Source organism: Acinonyx jubatus, chromosome C1 (genome assembly GCF_027475565.1).
Source record: "Acinonyx jubatus isolate Ajub_Pintada_27869175 chromosome C1, VMU_Ajub_asm_v1.0, whole genome shotgun sequence".
In the NCBI taxonomy this organism is placed as follows: Eukaryota; Metazoa; Chordata; class Mammalia; order Carnivora; family Felidae; genus Acinonyx; species Acinonyx jubatus.
The window spans coordinates 87302185-87325330 of record NC_069381.1 but is presented as its reverse complement, the minus strand read 5'-3'; the positions used below and the strand labels follow the sequence as shown (position 1 = coordinate 87325330).

The 23146-nt window shown below is 35.1% G+C and overlaps 1 long non-coding RNA gene across 1 annotated transcript in view; it reads right to left on the bottom strand.

The window, feature by feature from the left end:
- Positions 1–12715: 12715 nt before the first annotated feature.
- LOC113599223 (uncharacterized) overlaps positions 12716–23146 on the bottom strand; it is a 165379-nt gene continuing 154948 nt past the window's right edge. Inside the window, exon 4 of the long non-coding RNA XR_008295098.1 lies at positions 12716–13765. This is a non-coding gene — a long non-coding RNA (uncharacterized LOC113599223). The remainder of the gene's footprint in view (positions 13766–23146) is intronic.

Below are 23146 nucleotides of genomic sequence, written 5' to 3'. Positions count from 1 at the left end.
AATTAGGAACAAATACAACTTCAGCATGCACCCTACTTCCTTATCTAGCTGTATGTTCAGAATGTCTTTCATGAATTCCATTTAAAGAAAACTACAGTTTGATGCAACAATGTTTCTAAACAAATAGATGAATTCTAACCAAAAGGTTTAAACTATTACAACTAAATCTCTTGGAGCACCTAAGTAGCTCAGTCAGTGAAATGGTCAACTCTTGATTTTGGCTCAGGTCATGATCTCACAGTAGTGAGATCAACTAAGTGATGGGCTCTGCGCTGGGTGTGGAGCCTGCTTAAGATTCTCTTTCTCCCTCTTCCTCTGCCTCTCTCCTGTTCTTGCTCACTGTCTCTCAAAAATAAATAAATAAATAAATAAATAAATAAATAAAGTCTGTTATTAATGCAGCAAAGGGTAAGTCATTTAAATACTCTGTGCATTGATGCATACAAGTTTGTAGTTAAAGTAAAATAAACAAAAGTCGGAGCCAGGAAGACATGAGAGAAAAATCTCTAAATTATAGTCTGGTATACCAAAAAAAAAAAAAAAAAAAAAAAAAAAAAAAATAGACAGACAGTACTGGGATGAGAAATTCTTGGAAAAATTTCCTTCATGGGATTGAGAACCGGAAAACCCATGTCATGACTCTTTCTCATGGGAAGCTGAAATGATTAGTAGAATGTGATTATTATCTGTTCGTATTAAACAAGTTATTCTAGGGTCAACACATGCCCCTTCCTAGAGAAAGGATGACTATATATGTCAAGGGTAGAAAACTTTAAGTGCCTACAAATTCTCTGGTAAACAAAGCTCTCTTTGATTAAAAAAACAAAAAACAAAAAAAAAAAACAAACAAAAAATGCATGTTCCTTTATACATATCTATAATATAATATGGATAAAGTATTTCAGGGAATAACATAAGTAAAAATAAAAGATCACTACGAACTCTCCATTTCACCTTTAACAAACACAAAAATAGCGTTAATATATCCCACTTCCTCACCCATCACAGCATTTGCTAAGCAATCATCAAATGACAATTAACACCAGTTTGGGGGAACTTGAGAAAATTCCCAAAGAATTCCATCTCCAGGAAAGGAGTGAGAAAATGAAAGTATTTGGCTAACTCTTCGCATTATAATTAAAACAGAATAAATGTAGACAATCTAAAGAGCCCATATCTCATTAAATCTTTTAATTACCACTTCATTGTCATCAAAAGAATCAAAGTAGATATCTTATACAGAGGGTAGGCATCCTCAAATTTGATAGATCTAGTCTCCCTTAACTCAAAGAGAAAAAGACTAACAACTTCATTTTAAAATGAGAAGAGATATAAACAGGCAATTTACAAAAGACACACAAATGGTCAATAAACATGGAAAGAGGCTCAGTCTTAATCTATTCAAGGAAATTCAAATTAACATAGCAATAGTATACAATATTTGCCAGTCAATCTAGCAAAAAGGGTTAGAATTAATTATTGACAACATCAAAGAGATTTAAAGACACAGATTAATGGGAAGTCTCTTAGAGCACAACTATAATTGAAGCCTTTTGGGAAACCATTTTTTTAGTATCTATCAAAATGTTGTTAGATATATCAAAATTTTGACCCAGTAATTTCATTTTTAAAAACCATCTGCAGATCCACACCTCAGGCCTTGAATGTGGCTTTGCTAAGTGATACAACAGAAAAAAATTGGCCTACTCATCTATTATATATATGCAATAACCAACCAGGAATGTGTTGGACCCATTTAGCAACAATTACCTGCAACTAGTCTGCAAGCAAGGGCATAGGAAAAAGTTCAGAGTCAGAATGAGACTAGAAAAGTAATTTTTAAAATATAGTCAAGATGGACGTGTGGGAGCAAGGGGTACTTGAGACTATCTCTACCTTGTGCTCAGTTTTGCTGTGAACCTAAAACTGCTCTAAAAAATAAAGTCTAATATAAATTATTTTTAATACAGGAAAGAGGAGTTTCTTACTCCAGAAAAAAAAAATACCCACCCCTTACAATTAATACTATCAATAGTTGTACAGCCCTGTAGATAATTCTTGGAAAATCTTTTCATCTGAGAGCATGATGTATTTATGTCACCATCTCTGAAAAGTCTCCTTTCACTGCCATTAACAAAGCATCATTATTTTTGCCCTGTATTTTTAGGATTTTTCCTTAAATTTTAGCATGGGATATTCCATTGCACAATTATATGGGCCCTATTTACCTTGCAATTTGCCCTCTATGGGTATCAATCACATCAGAGACATAAGCATAGCACAATCTCCTGGGTTTGTGTCTGAAGTGAGACTACCCAGTGATGCCAGATCCTATTGGCTAAATTGATTAGAATGAGATATCAGAGGAAAGAAACAATGATGGAATGCTTGGTAAAACAAAATAAAACAAACAAACAAAACCCAAAAAACCTCCTTGCGTAAAATCATGAAATTTTTGTGGATATATCAGGAAAGGATAGGCTTAGTTGCATATATCTACTTATCTGTAGCTCTAGGTGGTTTGAAACGTGAAAATGAAGAAATTACAATGTGAAGGATCCATATTGGTTAACCCAGTTGGTTCTCTGAGGTATCGTGACAAGAAAATTTGGGAAATGTAAGGAGTCTGTTCTTCCAATTGAAGCATGCCATACTGCTACTGCTTTATATAGCTCAGGGAATAAATACATTTTTTGTTCATTTCATTCAAGAAACTTATATCTTTTTATTCGTTCTATTGGTATCTTTTTATGAATCATATCACTGTCCTTTTGTGACAAACCTATGCCACTAAATAACATAAAGTTATTAGTTCAAAAATGCCTTCCTGCTTCTTTCTTCTAAAAGCAAAAAAAAAAAAAAAAAGGAAACTGTTTTACCCTTCAAGAAGGAAGTTTGAATAAATTACATTATGTTTATACTACAGTATTGTATCTAGTCATTAAAGAAGATGAAGTAGAGCTATATTTATTGACATAGTTAAAATTCCAAGATAAATAGTTGGGTGAAAATAGTATTTTATAGTATATGAATTTGTATACAGAGGGATAAAGTAGAGAAATATGCAGATAGAGAGAGGGATGATAGATATTTATAAAGATCAACCTATTTTTTGCAGATTTTATAAGAACAGTTCCAAATGCATGAACATCAGAGGTTCAGTGACAGAGTGGGTACATTTGGGGAAAAGAAGAAAGGCAGATTCATATACTCTACAGATTTTTTTACCTAATGCTACCTAAAGATGTCTATGAATGCATAGATATTATGCCTTGATGGGAAATCTTGGAATTCATCTTAGAAGCAGTAAGATCATCACACCTTACCTGAAGAATATTTCACCTGGACTCTACCTGTGTGTCTCAAAAATAGAATCTTTAGTATTGTAAAATACACTATCATCAGTGTATTTGTGCTGGTCCTTTAGCCTGAGAAATAATTTTTACACAGATCTGTGGAAATATTGCCACCTGGTTCTAGTGCTTTCCTTCATGCTAAATCTGATTATTTCTCTTACAAATGTCACCAATACTTTCTTTATGCAGGGTATATTTCTTACGCACCCAAGCTTTGAGGCATATTTGGCTTTGCTAGACTTCATCTTTGTTATTATGAAAACTTCAGGTAAATTCTTCAAATGATTCTAGCATTCAGCTGGTAGAAAAAGACCTAATGATTCTGTATTTTTAGTGGGGGATTGCTTGAGCCATCTTTGTCCCTGATACAAATTTTTTCTTTGCACTTTAAGATATGTTTATAAATCTCTATTTCATTCTCTAATCCACCAAGGTACCTGAGAAACTAACTGAATTATTCTTCTCTACATTGTGGTCAGATTCCTCCAAAGATATTTTTTTTTACATAGGGTTGTGTACTTTATTAATTTTTTCATTGGTCAAAACTGTGACATTGCCAAGCTGACACTCATAATTGTTTGATCTCTGCAACATGTTTTATTGCATCCATTTTCGTTTTTTTTCCAAGTTTTTAAATTCCAGTTAGTTAACATACAATGTAATATTGATTTTTAGGTGTAGAATTTGGTGACTCAACACTTACATACAACACATGGTGCTTATTACAGCAAGTGCCCTCCTTAATCTCCATCACCTATTTCACCCATCCTCCTACCTATCTCCCCTCTGGTAACCATCAGTTTGTTCTCTATAGTTAAGGGTCTGTTTCTTGGTTTTCCTCTTTTTTTTTTCACCCAATGTTCATTTGTTTAGTTTCTTAAATTGCATATATGAGTGAAATTATAGAGTATCTGTCTTTCTCTGACTTATTTTTCCTACCATAATACTTTCTAGCTCCATCCACATTGCTGTAAATGGCAAGATTTCATTGCTTCTTTATGGCTGAGTAATATTATACTGTGTATATATACCACATCTTCTTTATCCATTCATCAATCTCTTACATCCATTTTCTTATCTGGAATTCTCAGGTGTTTGCTTTCAAGCTTGCCTTTGTGTATAGCAAAATACTAAAAAGGAAAGGGCAGCCAGCTTTGCAAATATTTACCCACTTTTAACATAGGTCATCTCATTTTTTGAACATACAATGTAAGTAGAATAAATACTGTTATGGGCTTAATTGTGTTCCCTTCAAATTCATATGTTGAAGTCCTAACCCCCAATACCTCATAAAGTAACTGCATTTGGAAAGGGTATATAAAGAATTGGTTTAATTAAAATAAAGTCATTAGGGTGGGCCCTAGTCCAATATAACTAAGAAGGAAATTTGGACACAGACACATAAAAGAAGGAAGATAACATGAAGATGTAAAGAGAAGTGGCCATGTGTAAGCCAAGGAGAAAGGCCTAGAGCAGATCCTTCCCTCATGACCTTCAGAAAGAACCAACCCTGAAGACAATTTGACCTTGGACTTCTAGCCACTGGAGCGGTGAGATAAATTTATGTAAGTCCCCCAGTCTGTGGTAGACTGTTATGGCAGCCCTAGAAAACTAATGTAGATACTATGTGTTCTTATTTATGTATCTATTTATTTTTGAAGTTTTTTTTATTTATTTTGGGAGAGAGTGTGGGTTAGGAGGGGCAGGGGCAGAGAGAAAGGGAGAGAGAGAATCCTAAGCAAGTTCTGCACTGCTGGCATGGCTCCATCTCACGAACCATGAGACCATGACCTGAGCTGAAATCAAGAGTAGGACATTTAACCGACTGAGCCAAAGTGCCCCAATACTATGTGTTTTTAGAATAGGAATGCCAGCGAGTATTGAAATCTGAATCAACATTAATTTATAGGCAAGGTTTACCATACTCTTCCAGAATTTTTTTGAAGTAAAATGCTTACTTTAACCATGGAAATATTGCTTGAGTGCTGAAGGCTCTTAAAATTGGGTCTGCTGTTATTATTTGTAATATTTCCTCTTTACTTTTAGACAAACTAAGTTTTTCCCTTATTATCCTTCACTAAAAATTCTTTATGGTGTAGGACTTATGAAGCTACCTAGTCATTTTTACTGTTTTCAATGTATCACAGGAGCAAAGTAATAAGATTTATATTTGAAGTTGGATTAACATTTGTAGTAGGTAGTTTGAGCAGAGGAAGTCTAGCTGATTGACCCATACTTTGAAAATCATTTCCAACAAATGGTGAAGAATTTTAATTTAGTGGGGTCAGCAAGTCACATAACCTAGTAGAAAACAGCTTGTGTCATAACTTTAGTAGTCGTTGATAGCCTGTGAAGAGGGTTCAGCATTTATGTTGCCATAAACTCCCCTCATCTAGTGTATGATGTAAGCACAGGGTTTCTTTAGGACCCAACAGGAAGCTGCTTTGGATTTCGCTGTAAGCTGATAATGACCAAAGGGTAACTGAAGTTTCTCTCTGCAAATCTTTGTAGAATCCTTTCTTTATCTTGATCTCTGCTCCTCAGTGTTAGCCTGAGCTCATGGATTTTCCACAAGCCAGATCTTCTGCATTTTGAATGGGTGAATAGATAAATGGTTAAAACCTTACTATGGAGCCCTGGCAAAGTAGACTTAAGGTCTTTGCAGTCAAATGTTCCACCCCCTGTGCTATACCATCTCTAAACAGAGATTCTTTGAATGGCTGCCAACCCTTGCAGGGAAGGATGCTTTTGTCGTGGTCCCACTTTCACTACACCAATATCCTGGTTTTTAAAAGCTGAAAATTAAATTTTAAAAATAAATTAACTCCAGATAAACACTGCAGTGCAGTTTGGTGCAAACCAAACAAAATATTTTTGTGATTCAGAATCATTTGTGAGCTGCTAGTTTATAATCTCTGATTTAGAGGAAATGACACGTTTTGGGGAGGAAAACCCTTACTTTGGATACTGGCTTTGCCACAAAATTGATAGAAACTTGTCCTGTAAGTGTTCCACAAGATGAGCAAACATTTCTTTTTTTAATTTTTTTTTAATTTTTGTTAATGTTTATTTATTTTTGAAAGAGACAGAGAGAGACAGAGCATGAGCAGGGAATGGCAGAGAGGGAGGGAGACACAGAATCCGAAGCAGGTTCCAGGCTCTGAGCTGTCAGCACAGAGTCTGACACAGGGCTCTAACTCATGAACTGGAAGATCATGACCTGAGCCAAAGTCATACACTTAACTGACTGAGCCACCCAGTGATCAAACATTTCTAAAAAATTTTAACTTGGATAAACAAGAAATGTCTTGCAATACTAATACATGAAGCCAAGCATCACGTGATCACAACTGAGCCAATGATTCTTTGATATACAATTTGCTTTGATATACAAGTGCTTTGGAATACAAGCATGTTTCTGGAATGAATTATGATCGCAAACCAAGATTTTACTGTATATGCTTGGGGAACTCTACCTCAGTTTTGTCATGTGGTAAATGGGAATCATCTGTTCTATTTATATATTAAGATAAACTGTTTTGATTTTTTTCTTCTTTTGAGAAACAAATAATGACTCTGAGGAGAATGAACACAAGGTAAGAAGTCTTGGAGAGTGGATACATCTGGTCAATGCAAGAACATTAGGAACCAAGGATAACTACACCACCTGCTAAAAGGTGCTCTGATTCTTTTGTAAGGCACACATTGTTTTGTTTGCCTAACCTCCTGATTTTCTAGGAATCATAGTTACTGATGGCCTAACCATTTTGTATAGTGTTATCCTGCTCCCCAAGACACATGCCTGGTTCAAGGATGGGCACAAGAACACACTGAGTTGATGAATCCCTTCACCAGGGTTCTGAAATTGGGAGAGAAAAGAACATCTCCCTTTCAGTAAACATCAGTAGCTGTTAAAAGTTAAGCTTTAGCCTTTAGTCCAGAAAGGACAGAGACCACTAAGCAAAGAAAGTGAGAGAAATGAGAGGAATCCAGTGAAGTAGAGAAGCAAGTGCTGAAGAATAAAAGATCTTTGTCACCTCAATGTCTATCCCAATAACTGGACCTAAGTAGACAAGCAACATATGTATTATAAATCAATGAGTGATATAAATTAGATGATAGATTCAAAATTTCAAGTGCATAATTTTTGTTTTATCTCAGCACGATCTCTCTCTGTTGCTTCCTCCCAAAACAAAACAAACTAAAACAACAACAGAAAAAACCTGAACACCTCCTGTATAGAACCCATTCCATATGTTTAGAGATGGTTGACACTGCCCCTTCACTGCCAGAAAGCACCTGACCTGGGCCAAGTTAATGAGAAGATTCCTTTCACCATAAACAATAATTCTTACTCAGGGAATTCTTACTTCCTGCGTTCAGGAATGGTGCAGAATACAAACTAAGCCAAGCAAAAGTAGAGTATTCACTAATTAATACATGGAAGGAGGGGTGCCTGAGTGGTTCAGTCAGTTGAGTGTCCAACTTCAACTTAGGTCATGATCTCACAGTTTGTGTTCAAGACCCACATCAGGCTCACTGCTGTCAGCACAGAGCCTGCTTTGGATCCTCTGTCCCCCTCTCTCTGCCCCTCCTCTGCTTGAGCTCTCTCTCTCAAAAAATAAACAATTTAAAAAATACATGGATGGAGAGCCATAAGGATATTAGAATGGAGCTACCAGAATTAATCTTTACTGCATGTACAGCCAGTCTGTGAATTAAGCCAATACAGTGTGAAGTTGGACAAAATGATACAGAAAGAAACCTCTTCATTTGAATCCCTGAATTTAGCTGTTTCTAAAAGTAGATTTGTTATCTGGTATGAATCAATGGTTTCACTTTCAACTTAAACTGGTTGAGTTGGGTGCCTGTCATTTGCAATAAATTACACCTTATTATACAAAAATTATTTCAAGAAATGTAGAAAGGTCTATGCAAATGTTGTTTATTATTCAAAACTTATTCCCCTTTGATTCAAAAAACAAAATAAAATAAAACAAAACAAACAAACAAAACCCAGATAAAATTTCCAAAGTATTTAGAATGCTGAAGTATTTAGTCAAATTTTTCATCCATTATTTATTTCCAGGAGAAAAGGGCTGATTCAAGACATTTGAAACATCAGTCCTGTTTCCTCATGTAGCCACTCCAAACAAGCATGCATTCGAAGAAGAGTTGGACTTGCTAACCTATAGAACAAATATATAGCCCACTCTATCAACCAGATTATCATCTCAAAAGTCTCCTTTTATAAAGAGCCACCTTGTTGAATTCACATGCCAACTTCTCTTATGAAGATTCATTAGTTCAGCTATGTGCCACATACCACGAGGCTTTGAGGATAAAAGAAGAAAATAAAACCCTGGCCCAGGGAACTTGCAGTAAAATGAAAAAGATAAAGCAAGTTGGAGCACCTGGGTGGCTCAGTCAGTTAAGCCTCCGACTTTGGCTCAGGCCATGATCTCACAGTTTGTGGCTCAAGCCCTTCATCAGGCTCTGTGCTGACAGCTCACTGCCTGGGCCTGCATAGGGAATTCTGTGTCTCCCTCTCTCTCTGTGCCCCTCCCTCACTTGTACTCTGTCTTTTTTCTCTCTCTTTGTCTCAAAAATAAATAAATGTTAAAAAAAATTTTTAAAGATAAAGCAAGTAAATAAACAATTATAATACAGTATGAGAGGGATTTTTATGAAAATCCAGAGGGCACTTCATAGGAAAGTGTTTCACCATCCTGCGGTACTGTGTGTGTGTGTGTGTGTGTGTGTGTGTGTGTGTGTGTGTGTTTAAGGAATAAGCCAGTCTTCCCATATACAAGTTGCTTCATGGTTATACATAAAGCATGTCTGGCAATTTTATTTATACTTGATCACTAAATGATTATTTCTTGAGGACCCAGAAGTCCAAAGATAACCAGAGAACATGTGTTTACAAACCTGCTTATTCCCTAGGTTCCTTTTATTGTCTATTTAAGTTAAATTAATTGGCTGAGATTCAATATTATTTTTAGAATTTTAAGTGTAGTAGAACAAAGATATAAGTATTGAGTGGTTATTTCTGTGGAAAATTAAAAATTATAGCTACTATTTTTACCAAATACCACCAGTAGTCTTATTTTTAGAAGTTAAATTTCCCCCTTAGAAGCAATATTTGAAGAAAGAAATATATTTCAAGCACTATATTTATCTCAACATCAAAACAGAATGGGACAAATCCTAGGAGAATTAAAGAACTATTAGCACATGTCTAACAAAGGGGGCTGGTTGAAGACCTGTGGCCCACTGGAAAGTCTGTGGATTTCCCAATGTAGAAATGTGGTCAGTGTCCTGTTCATTGAAATTAGAGGAACATGCACAAAGGAAAACTATCGATGACCTCTTTCTCACACGCAGTTTCTACTTCTCCTGAAAGAGGTAGAAGAGCTTCTTGCATGCAGCAATAATGCCAGCAACCATCGGTAAGCCTGACATGAGGCCAAGAAAAGAGGAAACGGCCCCTCCAAGATTCAGTGGTGGGGAAATTTATACCCTGAACATGCCGCCTATTTGATTTCTTCATCTGGCAACTCTATTTTGGCAAATTATGATGTTGGAATATGTTCTCCTTGCTAATAGAATATCAGTGTGCAGAATCTTTAAAACCTGTGAATATACTGTCTGGGGTACATTCTTCCCGCATCTGTCAGAAAGCTCCATCTGTTTCACGCTGCCACAGGCACTGTCCAGTTCCTGCTCAGCTCCCTCCCTACACACCAGTTTCTTCTTGCCTGCCTTTCGGCATTTCGCCACCCCCCACACCACACACACCTAATTAATTCCACGTGGCTCTGATGATTCCTCCACATTGTCTTCATCTGACCGTGTAGCTTCTCTACTTGCTAATCCTAAAATTATCTTTGGAAAATCCCATTTGACTCAGAATAGCCTCATTAAAGAATTTAAGACAATTTTCTAAATGTGTTTTACAGAACGGAATAGGAAGGAATATGCATATTAGCTTTGACAAGTAATGCGTTAGAACTCTCTTACCGCACGCTTCACTAGTGCATAGAGCCCGAAAAGCTATAAGCCAAAACATAAATTGTACATATAATGAAATCTTAATATAAAATAGCATGAAAGCAGGTATTAGCCTGTCTCCCAAAAGCTATGTAAAGCGGATGAACGGTCTATAAATGAAATGACAGAATTATAATCATGAGCAGTTGTCATTATCTGGAGATAAAATACGGAGTTCCATTTTTGGCTTTGCTACTAACAGATCATATACAAGTCAATTAACCTCTGTAAAACATGACTTGCTACCTTTCTATTTCACACCAGGGTTTTGAAAATTTGGATGAATATGAATTAGTATAGCTTTGTTTATTAAGTGGCTAAGAACCAAAAAAAAAAAAAAATTGAGAATAGAAAATGTAACAATGTTAGGGTGGCTGAGTGGCTCAGTCGTCCAACTTCAGCTCAGGTCATGATCTCGTGGTTCACGAGTTTGAGCCCCGCATCGGGCTCTGTGCTAACAGCTCGGAGCCTGGAGCCTGTTTCAGATTCTGTGTCTCCTTCTCTCTCTGCCCCTTCCCTGTTCATGCTCTGTCTCTCCCTCTCTCTCAAAAAATAAATAAACATTAAAAAAATTTAAAAATATATAACAATGCATGCCCAGGTGTGATAATCAAACATATGGCACCATTGGTATTTTTTAAGGGTATTTATTGATTGCAGAATTTCTTTTATTTGTTGTGCTTTTTTGTTTTGTTGTTTTTGTTATTTGTTAGAGCAGCTCTTTTAAAAATAACTGTACCTTTATTAACATATCACATTAAATACTAAAAATGTTGAATTTAAATAAATATAGCAGGAAAATAAATTTTTACCTCAAAGAACAAGCATTGATTTACTTTTGTAGTTAAACCCATCTATTGATATAAATTGCTTAGCAGGAAACATATGTTGTGTTTAAAACTGATCTTACATTTAGAATTTGAGCTGAGCTACCCTGAACCTTTTATCTAGGTTAACTTTTATTCTTCAAAGTTGTAAATGGTTTCTTTCAACGTGTACATTCAAGGTTACCGGATACAAAAGTAAAACATCAGTATTATATTTTCTTCCACACTAGAATAAATAGGGTGTTGGGGGAAGGATATTTATTTTAAAATATAAAACTTTAATTAAAGGTGACCATAAAAGCTTTACTTAGAATCATTTGCAGAACATTATTCAATGTTGCCACCTTCAGGACATATTTAAAATAGCAATGAAGAGGGTAGGATTAAAGATATTGTTTCCATGAATAAACAAATATTCGGCCTACAACAACGATGCAAGGTTGACTACTTAGACATTTTAAGGCATCTGAACATCTGACTTTTAAGTTATTCTCATATTCAAATGGCCCAAGATTTCAACTAGAACATACCCTTCTAATAATCACCCACTGACAGATATTTAAGAAACACTGGTTGATTATTACTATGTCTTAGACACTGTGCTAGATGTTAAAGATTAAAAAAAATGACTAAGACATATCAGCTACACTCAAGGAGCCCACATTCTGGAAGGGGAGTCAATATAAAAATTGGATATTCCAATTTGTGGTAAATGTTCTGATGGAATGTAAACAGACTATTACAGAAAAAGATAAACTAAATGCCTCTCACTCCAGAGGATAAAAAAGAGCCAGTGAGAAAGGCATGGATGGAGGTGATGACTAAGCTTAGTCTGTTATCATAATAACTTTGAAATAATTTAGATTGTTTCCCCTTTTCTTCTTTCTATTAAAACAAAGGGAGGAAGAGAAATGAATCTTTATAAAAAATGTTTGTTTATTTTGAGATAAAGGGAGAGAGAGAGCGGGAGAGAGGCAGAGAGAGAGGGAGAAAGATAATCCCAAGCACAGAGCCTGATATGGGGCTCAGTCACAGGAACTGCAAGATCATGATCTGAGCTGAAATGGAGTCAGACTCTTAACCAACTGAGCCACCTAAGTGCCCCAAAAAGAAAGAATTCTTAAGAACAGAACAAATATCGTGTCTACTGGTATATACAGAAAATGGAGATTATTTGCTGAAATGTTATTTCATAAGTCACATAGATATTCTTACTTTTTAATTTCCTTTTTTTACTCTTTAAGAAATTTCTGAGTCTTCATGAAGCAATTCTGGGGGGGTAAATATTATGTCATTTCTCCTGCTCATATTCTAGGTGTGAGCAATACAACAGGATTGCAGGTAGTTGTGTTATTGATTGGCAGATACAGTCTTTTTCAAATGCTCCATGAACAGAAAAAAAGAAAAGAAAAGAAAAGAAGAGAAGAGAAGAGAAAAGAAAAGAAAAGAAAAGAAAAGAAAAGAAAAGAAAAGAAAAGAAAAGAAAAGAAAAGAAAACGCAGTATGGTGTCAGTGTTCCTTCCTATCATAAGAAAAACTTTTTTCAATCAGTTTAATATTTCCATTCCTACTGTCCCACTTTTCCACGTAAATGTCCTCTGAAACAACTTTTCTTAAATTTATTTTTATTTTTGAGGTGGGTAGGAGGAGAGAAAGAGAGAGAGAGAGAGAGAGAGAGAGAGAGAATTCCAAGTAGGTTCCACACTGTCAGTGCAGAGCCTGATGCTGGGCTCAAACTCTATAACTGAGATCATGACCTGAGCCGATATCAAGAATCGGATACTTAACCAACTGAGCCATCCAGTCACTCCTGAAACAGCTTTCAATTTAAGTGTGTTACTGTTGTTATACATATGCATATATGAGATGTGTCTGTAAGGCAGTAAGATTATGAGGCCTATGAAGCCAGTCGGATGTGCTCTACCTGAAAATTTCCTATATCTCCATTACCCAAGGAGGATTTTGGTCTGCTCTTGACTGTAATAATTTCTTAAAAATGCCACTGTAGGATTTTTAAATAAAAATTATCATTATCACTACTACTATTGGAAATGGGATTATTTCAATCAGAGAAAATGAAATAGCAATGTTGATTGAAGGCATTACATTGACAGATAGGAACTTAAACTCACTATAGAAAACAAAGACCCCAAGTAAAAGCAATTTATACTCAAGTTTAAATTTGAAAGAGAATGAAAAAACAGGGTACAGTGTTGAATAATGTCTCATTTTTGTAGAATAACAGAAAAAAATCAAAATCTGAATTTAAAAAATATGAATAAAATTGTTCATATCTTTCCTGATAAAAGATCACCCAGGTGTGCTAATGGGAACACTGGAACCGGTTATTTTTAAAAAACTTACCAAACTTTATTTGAGTTCTAATACTCTCACAAAAAATTTTAGTTGCACATGTCAGCAAACAATTCTCCTCCCGAGGTACTTTTTCTCCAGGATATAGTTGTCTTCTATGTAGCCACATCTTTCCTTCCACAAACATTCAACATGGAGATAGGTTGTGCCCCAGTTCTTTATGACAAAAAATGCAAACAATTTAACCTTAAACATCTGGGGGTTTTTTTGAACCAGAAAGTACAAAAAACATCTTCACAATAACGTCTATCACTTTTCTAGTGAGAAATCATAGTTTCAGGATTGAATGGGTGATTGCATATGTGGTTTCAAATGTGAATGTTTTAGTGCGGAAATTTTTTTTTAAAGGAGCTGACAAGAGATTTCCTTCTTTTTATGTTGCCAAAATAATATAATAGATAAGATACACGCAGGGTAGATAGATGATAGATAAACAGATCAATCAGTCAATACTCTGGCCATGATTTTATAAAATGAAGGAATTTTTGACAAATTTTGACAAAAAAGTTGAAAGTATGTGATCTTAAATTAAGAACATTATATGATATTAGATAAAATGATCTTCATTTAAAACTCCCTGCATTCTTTTTATTTTCTACTCGTTTCACCACAGAGCAACAAAAACTTCCTAATAGATAGGCTCTGGTCTGTGTCAAACCCATGAGAACAACAATCTATTTCAACTCTCATTCCTCCCTGGTGAGGGTTCATCTAATATTTCTGTTTACATTACATTTGTACTTATAACCGTTTCCAATTTTAATTCATGGAAAATGCTTAATTTTTAAAAACTGACAGCTTAAAGTTATTTTAATTCTTTTCCAGGTTTGCCCTCAAAAATAGCTTAAGTCTCAAACACTCAATCATATATGCTTAAAATCAGTGAACTTCAGTTTGTCTATTTGAAAAATAGAAATAGGATTCACTCATTCATTCAGAAACAAGATTCAGATATACATATAGAGTGCAATGACATAATTTCTATCCTCAAGATCATGTGAAGAAAATTATATCTCAGGTATTTAGATGGATGAAATGTGATAAGATTTAAGAAGAATTTTGCATCAATTCTGATTCAAAATTATATAATTAATATTGCACAAAACATATGTAACAATATGGCCAACAACCTTAAAACACGTGCTATATTCTGTGAAGCTTGGTTGCCAGTTAAAGCCAAGGAAAGCATAAATACATTTCCTGCTCCCTCCTTCTGTCCCTGTTTCTGACATGTATGCAGAAACAAGAGTCTTTAGATTCCAGGACTATCTCCTTTTTCTCCCCTACAGTTACAGTTCACTCTGGTGAGATGCTGTTGAAGTATCTTATGCACACAAAGTCACCACCCCTGTTTTTTTACTTTCATCTGTTGACATCATCTCCTGATACTCACAAGGCTCCTGTTACCATGTCAGCTCACCAGAGCCCCATTGTGTTCTCACAAAATGAGGTGAATCCCACCCCACCCTGATCTACCAGTTACTTGGGCCCCCAAACATGGCTTTCTACTCAGCCAAAGTCTTCAGAACATTAACAAAGCAGCTCATTATAAATTAATATATCATTATATATTATATTACATGTACAGAAAGGTGTACACAGCATATATGAGCAGTTTGAAAATAAAAAGTATATATACCAGTTGCCCACTGGGCTGGTTTCCCAGTTATGGAATCTGTTGGGCCTGCTCTGGCTACTCCCCTCCCCATTAGGAAAGGAGTTCCAGGAACCACGGGAGCACGAGCACATGAAGCCCTAGTGCCCACTTCTCTGAGCACCCAGGACCCCACAATTCCTTGCCCAGATGTCCCTGACCTTGCTTCTGAAGCCTGATCTGACTCTCTCCCAGGTCAGATACTACCAGGATATGTCACTCTAAACCCCAGGAGTGTTCAAGAGACAGATACTTAGGGGAGGTGTGGGCAAAGCTTAACTAGAAGTGTTGTGATACCCTTTGCAATGCACAGACCTTAGTGGGGACCAGAATTGAGTGGGCCACTATTGGGATGAGCCAGAGGCCATGGGTGTACAGTCTAACTTTTTCTACATCATTATGTTAGAGCATAGAATTCCTAAATTCAAACCTTCCTTTTGGATCACGAAGAAGATATATGTTTCAAGTTAGGAATAAGCAGCAATTTTGCTTAATGGTTTGATAATCTTGATACTGTTAGGGAATAAATAGGCATGCACAATTGATGTTTACTAAACATGGATGAGTCTCTTAATAATTAAGCTGGCTGAAAATGCCAGGTAAACAAAATGAATAGATACTGTATGACCCCATTTATTTAAAATTCTAGGCTTTCACTTTTCTTGAGTGAATTCCTAGTAGTGGAATGGCTGGATCATCTGGCATGTATGTGTTAAGTTTTTGAGAAAATGCCATGTTGTTTCCCAAAGTAGTTGTATCATTTCGTGTTCCCACTAGCAGTGTATAAAAGTTCTAATGCCAGTTCTTTCATGTCCTTGACAACATTTGGCATGACTAGTCATTTCATTTTAGTTATTTTACTAGATGTGTAATGGGATGTTGTTGTGGTTTTAATTTGAATTTCTCTAATTACTAATGATGTTGAGTATCTCTGCACATGGTACAACACTGAGAAAAAGTGGTGAATCATTTTGCTTTTATTTAGATTTTTATTATGGTCCAGAATAAAATGTATCTTCTTAAAAAGTTCTGTGTCCACACACAGAAAAAAGTGTGTATTCTGTTGTTGTTATGTAGAGTGTTCTATCATGTCACATTAGGTCAAAATGGCTGATAGTGCCATTCAAATATTCTATATGCCTAGTGATTTTTGTTCTCCTTATCCTACCAATTATTGATAATGGAGTATTGAAATATATCTTTAGAATTGTAGATTTGTGTATTTATTTTTGTAGTCCTGTTAGCTTTTTCTTCATTTTTTTGAAACCTGTTTTCTTGTTTGTTTTTGTCCATAAAAGTTTAGAATTGTTAAAAACCTTCTGATGAAGTCATCCCTTTATCATTGTTGAATGGCTGTTTTAATCCTTGGTAATACTAATGCTTTGAAATATACTTTTCCCAATATTTAATTTAGCCACTTAAGCTTTATATATATATATATATATATATATATATATATATATATATATATATATATGAAATGTGAGGTATATATAGGTCTTATCCTTTTACTTTTCATGTATTTGGTTTCTTTTTATTTGAAGCATGTAAGTATGTTTTTTATAGCACCTAATTATGCTCTTTAAAAAAAATCCAATCTGGGGTGCCTGGGTGGTTAAGTTGGTTAAGAGTCTGACTTCACTTCAGGTCATGATATCACAGTTCTTGAGTTTGAGCCCCGCATCGGGCTCTGTGCTGACAGCTGGAAGCCTGGAGCCTACTTCTGATTCTGTGTCTCCCTCTCTCTCTGCCCCTCTCCTGCTCATGCTCTGTCCCTCTCTGTCTCTCAAAAATAAATAAACATTGAAAAAATTAAAAAGAAAAATCTGATCTGACAATCTCTGTCTCCTAGTTGGAATATTTAGACCATTTGGTATATTTGGTATGTTGTTATTGACATGATTAGAGTTAAATCTATCATATTGCTCTTTGTTTTCTATTTGTACTATATATTTTTAATTTACCTTTTCTCTTTTTCTGCCTGCTTTCAGATTAATTAAATATTTGTATTATTGTATTTTATCTGTTAGTTTATAAGTTAGTATCTTTGTTTTGTTAATTTGTGGATGCTTTAAGGTTTATTGCATATATCATTAACTGATCACACTCTAGTGATATTATACTACTTGATATATAGCATAAAAATCTTAAAATTTTATACTTCTTTATCCATTATATTCTTGATGACTGTTGCTCAAATTCTATATGTGGCACATGAAAAATTTTAGAGATAAATTAGGACTCTGAGTGTTAAATTCTTCCAGAGATATTTAGGCTAGGGGAATACCTCCTTAACCCAATCTGAATTTGAGCTGATCAGAAGTTGGTTTGAAGGTAGGTTTTGATCTATTTCTGGTTTGCTCTTACTCTTTGAGAACAAACTTTTAGGGGTCTCACTTAAATGCCTGGGAAGCTTATCAAGGCCTTTATTCCTTAGTGAACTCTAACTTATGAATATTGACTCCTTAGCCTGAAGGAACAAGAAAAGCTTTGCTCAGTTTCTTAGTCCCTTGGCTTAAGAATTCACAATTTGTCAGGAGAAAGATGGTGGCAAACATCAGAAACATCTCACTGTGCTTGCCTTCTTTTGAGAATCCTGAACCATCAAGTCCTCACTACCTTAATAGTTTGCCAGTGTTTCCAAACTGAAGATATACTTTTGTTATGTTTTGTGTTGTATCTAGATTTTCTCTAGATGTTCTAATTGTGCTCAGCCGGAGGATTGGTCTATTGAAAGCTAAATTTCTGTGACCAAAAGCAGATGTCCCCTTTGTTCTGAAATTTCCCAGTGACTTTCATATGTCATCCATTATTCTGAGTACTCAGTAGCCATTTCAGTATGGAAATTCATAGCATTCCATTCTGAAAGTTTTCTTGAATAATTTTTTATAACAAAATCCTCTCCAGTTTCTATGTTTTCTTTTTTTTGAATTACCCATTACTCAGATATTGACATCCTGAGCAGTTCTCATAGTTTTCTTATCTTTTCTGTAGTTTCAATCCCCATCTCATTCCAGAGACCATCTGTTGAAATTTCTTCAGCTAGTAGAGCTTCAGATTTCAGTTGAATATGTAAAGTGGGGGAATGTAGGGATATAATTTCTTTCTTCTTATGTATGCTCGGGGAAATGTCTTTAACTTTCTTTTTTGAGCTCTTCTTTTGCATCATTTTCATTTCTACTATTTTAAAAATTAATATCCAAGGGTTTTTTTTCCCTTTGGATTTTTTAAGCCATCTTTATTTGGTCCATCAATGTATTCAATTGTCTTGTCTCTCTAAAAATATTGTTAATAGTTGTTCTTTTTCAGTTTTCTTCCCCCTGTTAATTTGATGTGTATGCGTGTATGTGTGTGTGTATGCACATATTTCAATATTCTATGAGAAGCCTTAATTCAGAGATATTATAATACTTGACTTATAACAAAAAATGAGAGAGTTAAAAGCTGATTGGTGGTTTTGTCATCTGTCAACTTTTGAGCTTTAATAAAGTGTAGATAAGCATGTAAGTCATTGTCTAAACTTTTGAGATTAAGGAGGCACTGTTTATACTATACCAATATTACAAATATAAGTTAAGATTGTGCCAGACAAATGAAGATGTATGTTGATCCATTTATTAGAGAACTCTACATCTTTAAGTACCTTTTTCGAGACTGGTGAAATTCCCTACACAACAATCTTTAAAACTTTTTGCCTGTATTCAAAGATAGAGGTAAGAAAAGTGGACTGAGGATTCTCTATATTCCCATTCAGTATGTTTAAAAAAATTAATTTCCCTGTTTTTGAAATGGGACCCACAACCTCAATTCTGTATCATGCCCTAATACTGAGCTCAAATCATGTCTGTTGAATTTTCTCTAGTGAAGCATCAGATTTCTGTTTGGCTGTGTTAAGTGGGAGAATATATGTATCTAACTTTTCAAGTAGTTTTCACCCCAGTTTTCCATATTTTAACTCATGTCCAATTAATTCCCAGTCCCACAGGACTTGCTGTCTCAGTAGCTGAGGCTTTTAATTATTCTTTAGTGTGAATCAGGGTGATTTTACTTTTCTTTATTGCCATCATGAGATTTGGTTTTATTTGGATGCTAGGTCAATTGACACTCCTCCATCTACATTTTCTAGATTTCAAAATTTTGTCTCTGCCCCTATACTTTTGTACTTGTTACTTTATGTGTTTAAAAAATGTCTTCACTGTAGTTTTAGTGGAGTTTTAAGAGGGAGAAAAATTTTATGTGTATTCAGTCTATGACATTAATTTCAAAATGTTCTTTTTATTTTTGCTGCTGTCTCTACTTCTCAGAATCTGGATATAAATTTGAGAGAGATAGAACAGACGGCAATCTGACTAAGAAACAGAGTAGAATTCCTTATTAAAATATTCATAACCCTTTGACCTTAAGGCATTTCTTTTGGACCCATTTTGCCCTCCTTTTAAAAGCAGTCCTTTCTCAAGTATTTATCTGACATCTTGATCAAGCCATCCTTTTATAGGTGTACCTCACACATCCTCCAGTCTTGTAAGATTTTAGGATAAACACAGCTTAGACTAGAGAAAAGATCTTTGCTTATTTTAAGAATGCTGTTATATCTATAATCAGGTGATTATCTCAAAGAAAATCACTAATTCAGCAAATATTTACTTAAGGTTTTCTATATGGAAAGCATTGCATTGGGTCTTCATAATTCACAGGGTTATTTCATATATTAGCAAGTGAATGAATTACCATAAAGCTAAGAATTAATTGGAGACAAGTGCATCTAAGCATTAGAGCCAGAGGGACCTCAGGGACTATGTACTCTTCATTCTGTAGGTAAAAAACTGAAACACTGAATGGTTTAATGATTCAAAGAGCTGCACCCTTATTGGGGATTAATGAAGTGTCCTAGGGGATTTCTACTCTGGCCAACCCAAATTGAGAGTCAATGGAGTAATTTGGGAAATTTCTACATTAAACTAGAAAATCAATTGCCTATGGTATATTAGCTAGCATCTTGGGTAAAATATAATCCTTATGTTCAAGTGAGTTATCAAATCAATTTTGAACCCACTCCAAATGCATTGGCCTCTAAGCTCCTGCAGTCAGTACTGTAATAGCACAAGTCCTGCTGTATTAGCCAAAGTGCAAACGCCTGTTTAAAAATTACTCATCCTTAGTGAAAATGGCCAAATGTTGAAAGTTATGCTATACATTACACATGCATAGAATTTTACTGCAATTTGGTCTGATTGAAGATTTAGGTAAGACTATTCTGCTTTTCTCTTGTAATCTTTAAGTCAGTAAGTTTTATACTACATAATATTCATCTGTCTTCTTAAGATCATCTTCTAGTACTTTATACATTGTTGGATGGTCACAGGAACAAAAGTATGTCACCATTCAGAGAGATGCTTCAGTGCCCCAAATAGTAACTTCATTAATGTACGGACAAACACATACTATCAAGGAGGAGTGTTGTACAGGATACACTGACACTGGTGTAGTGAATTGGAATTAGACAGTCCCTAGGTCACTTTCTAATTTGTTAATTTTTCAAATAATGTTATAGTGTAAATAAATATTTTCAAAGCTTAGAAAAAATATAAGAATGTGTTCTTCACTGATGCTTCACTAAGATGTATTTACAGATATATTACTCTAGCATCTACTTATTTTATATTTAAACCATCATAATAAATTTATATTATACCTATATAACGAAATATGTTCTTTATACCTATACAGCATAAATGTACTCATAGTAATGCTACTTTAAGGCAAATATTGCTACAGCACACAAACATATATACTATATGTTTATGGTATATATATATATATATATATATATACACACCATATTCATACAATCCAACTTCATCAGAACTTATTTTTCTTTGTATGAATATGGTGTGTATATATATATATACACTATATATATATACACCATATATATATACACCATATATATATATATATATATATGCACCATATTCATACAAAGAAAAATAAGTTCTGATGAAGTTGGATTAATAAATCAATGTGATGATATTTTTGGAGGAAAGAAGTATCTCAGAGAATGTTTATTCACTCCAGGCTACCTAGGCATAGAATGAGGAGGCTTCAATTTGTTTGTAAAAGCAAAACCACTCACTTTAGAGTAAAGACCATTACACACTGAGAAGTGAATCCCTTGAGTGCACTCCACAAAGTCAAGCCCTCATGGCTGACAGGTTGGTAGATTCCAAGTCAGCATGATGCAGGAGCTTAGTGACCTTTAATTCCACAGACACAAAGGACTTCTATCTAGTTTCCTAACTCCATGGCTTTCAGAAATGAATGCTTGAGTACCCTTCTTTGTGCCTCAGCTGCAATTAGAGTCATTTTATGCCCCTAGAATACAGTTTTAGGTTGATTGAACACATAGTAAAAATACCCCAGATGTTTCCATTGTGATAGCTAAGAAACAGTTGACAAGTGCCTTTTAAATTGCTTTTTGCCACACTGAAAATTTTGAGATATCTGTCTTTATCTTATGATAAAGTATCATAGTTTATGAAACACACAACAATCAATCCATAAATGTTAGTGAATTTGTTAGTTAAATGTCATATACAAATTGTTCAACTAGACTCTGAGCAGGATGAAGTGCCATTTAAGGGATATAGACAAAGGAAAATAGAATTAATATCACAAGGCCTTACAGGCATTAAGTGGGTGGTAGTTGCTCAGTAAAAGAAGACAGAAAAGAAGCAGTCTAAAAGATTGGATGGGATAAAGGACTTGAGTTGTGCTTTCCACAGAGGAAGAATACCATTAACAAGGGAAGCAGACGTGAGAAAATACAAGGGGTTGTTTTGATGGTCAGAGAATGAAGGAAAGGTAAAGTGAACAGTCAAGAGGGAGAGGACCTGAGCCTCCAAGTGTTGTAACAGTACAAGATAAGAGCAAAAAGGAGCTGTGATCTGTATTGGCATGTTCCGGCCACACACAGAGGTTTGGACATCTTTTGGCAGGTAATGTGACACCATTACAAGGTTTCCAAAGAAAATTTAAGACATGATCATACTATTAGTTCTGTACAGAGAGGAGGTGACAGGAAAGAATAAAAAGAGGAAGTCCATCTAGAAGCCCTTGCAGCAGCCTAGCTCCCCAGGAACAAGGGTCTAAACCAGCAACAGTGAAATCAGGAGCACGGATGAGGCGTGTGTGAAGACACCCAAAGTTGTTGGCTAATGGCATTGTGAGAAACCAGGGAAAATTTAAATTGAAGATGACAATGGGATATTAAATCTTACAAATTTAGAGAAAACATAATTCAAAAAAGAAACCCCACAGTGCCTGGGTGGCTCATTGGGTTGAGCGTCAGACTCTTGATTTCAGCTTAGGTTATGATCTCACGGTTCATGAAATCATGCCCCACACTGGGCTCTGTGCTGACGACACAGAGCCTGCTTGGAATTTTCAATCTCTCCCTATCTCTCTGCTCCTGCCCCTGCTCACAGTCTCTCTCTTCACAAAATAAATAAAATAAACTTAAAAAAGAAAAAACCTTTAGAAAAAGCTATGTAAAATAGTGTTTACAATTGTAAGCACTGGAATGTAAATTATTTGAATTTAAATTGCAGCTCCACTACTGATCAAATTTGTGATCTTAAAGAACAGACATCTCTGTGCTTCAATCTCCCCATCTGTAAGAGAGCTCATTAAGTATCTACTGCAGAGGGATTGCATGAACACAAAATGATATTATGGATGCAAATAAGTGTTGCCTTGCATATGATAAATATAAAACACTATTATTAGTAGTAATGTTACAATATTTCAAGCACAGGGGATTACTTTTATATATGTTGAGTTTGGGGTAATATTAACATCAAATAGGCAATTAGAATAGTGATCAG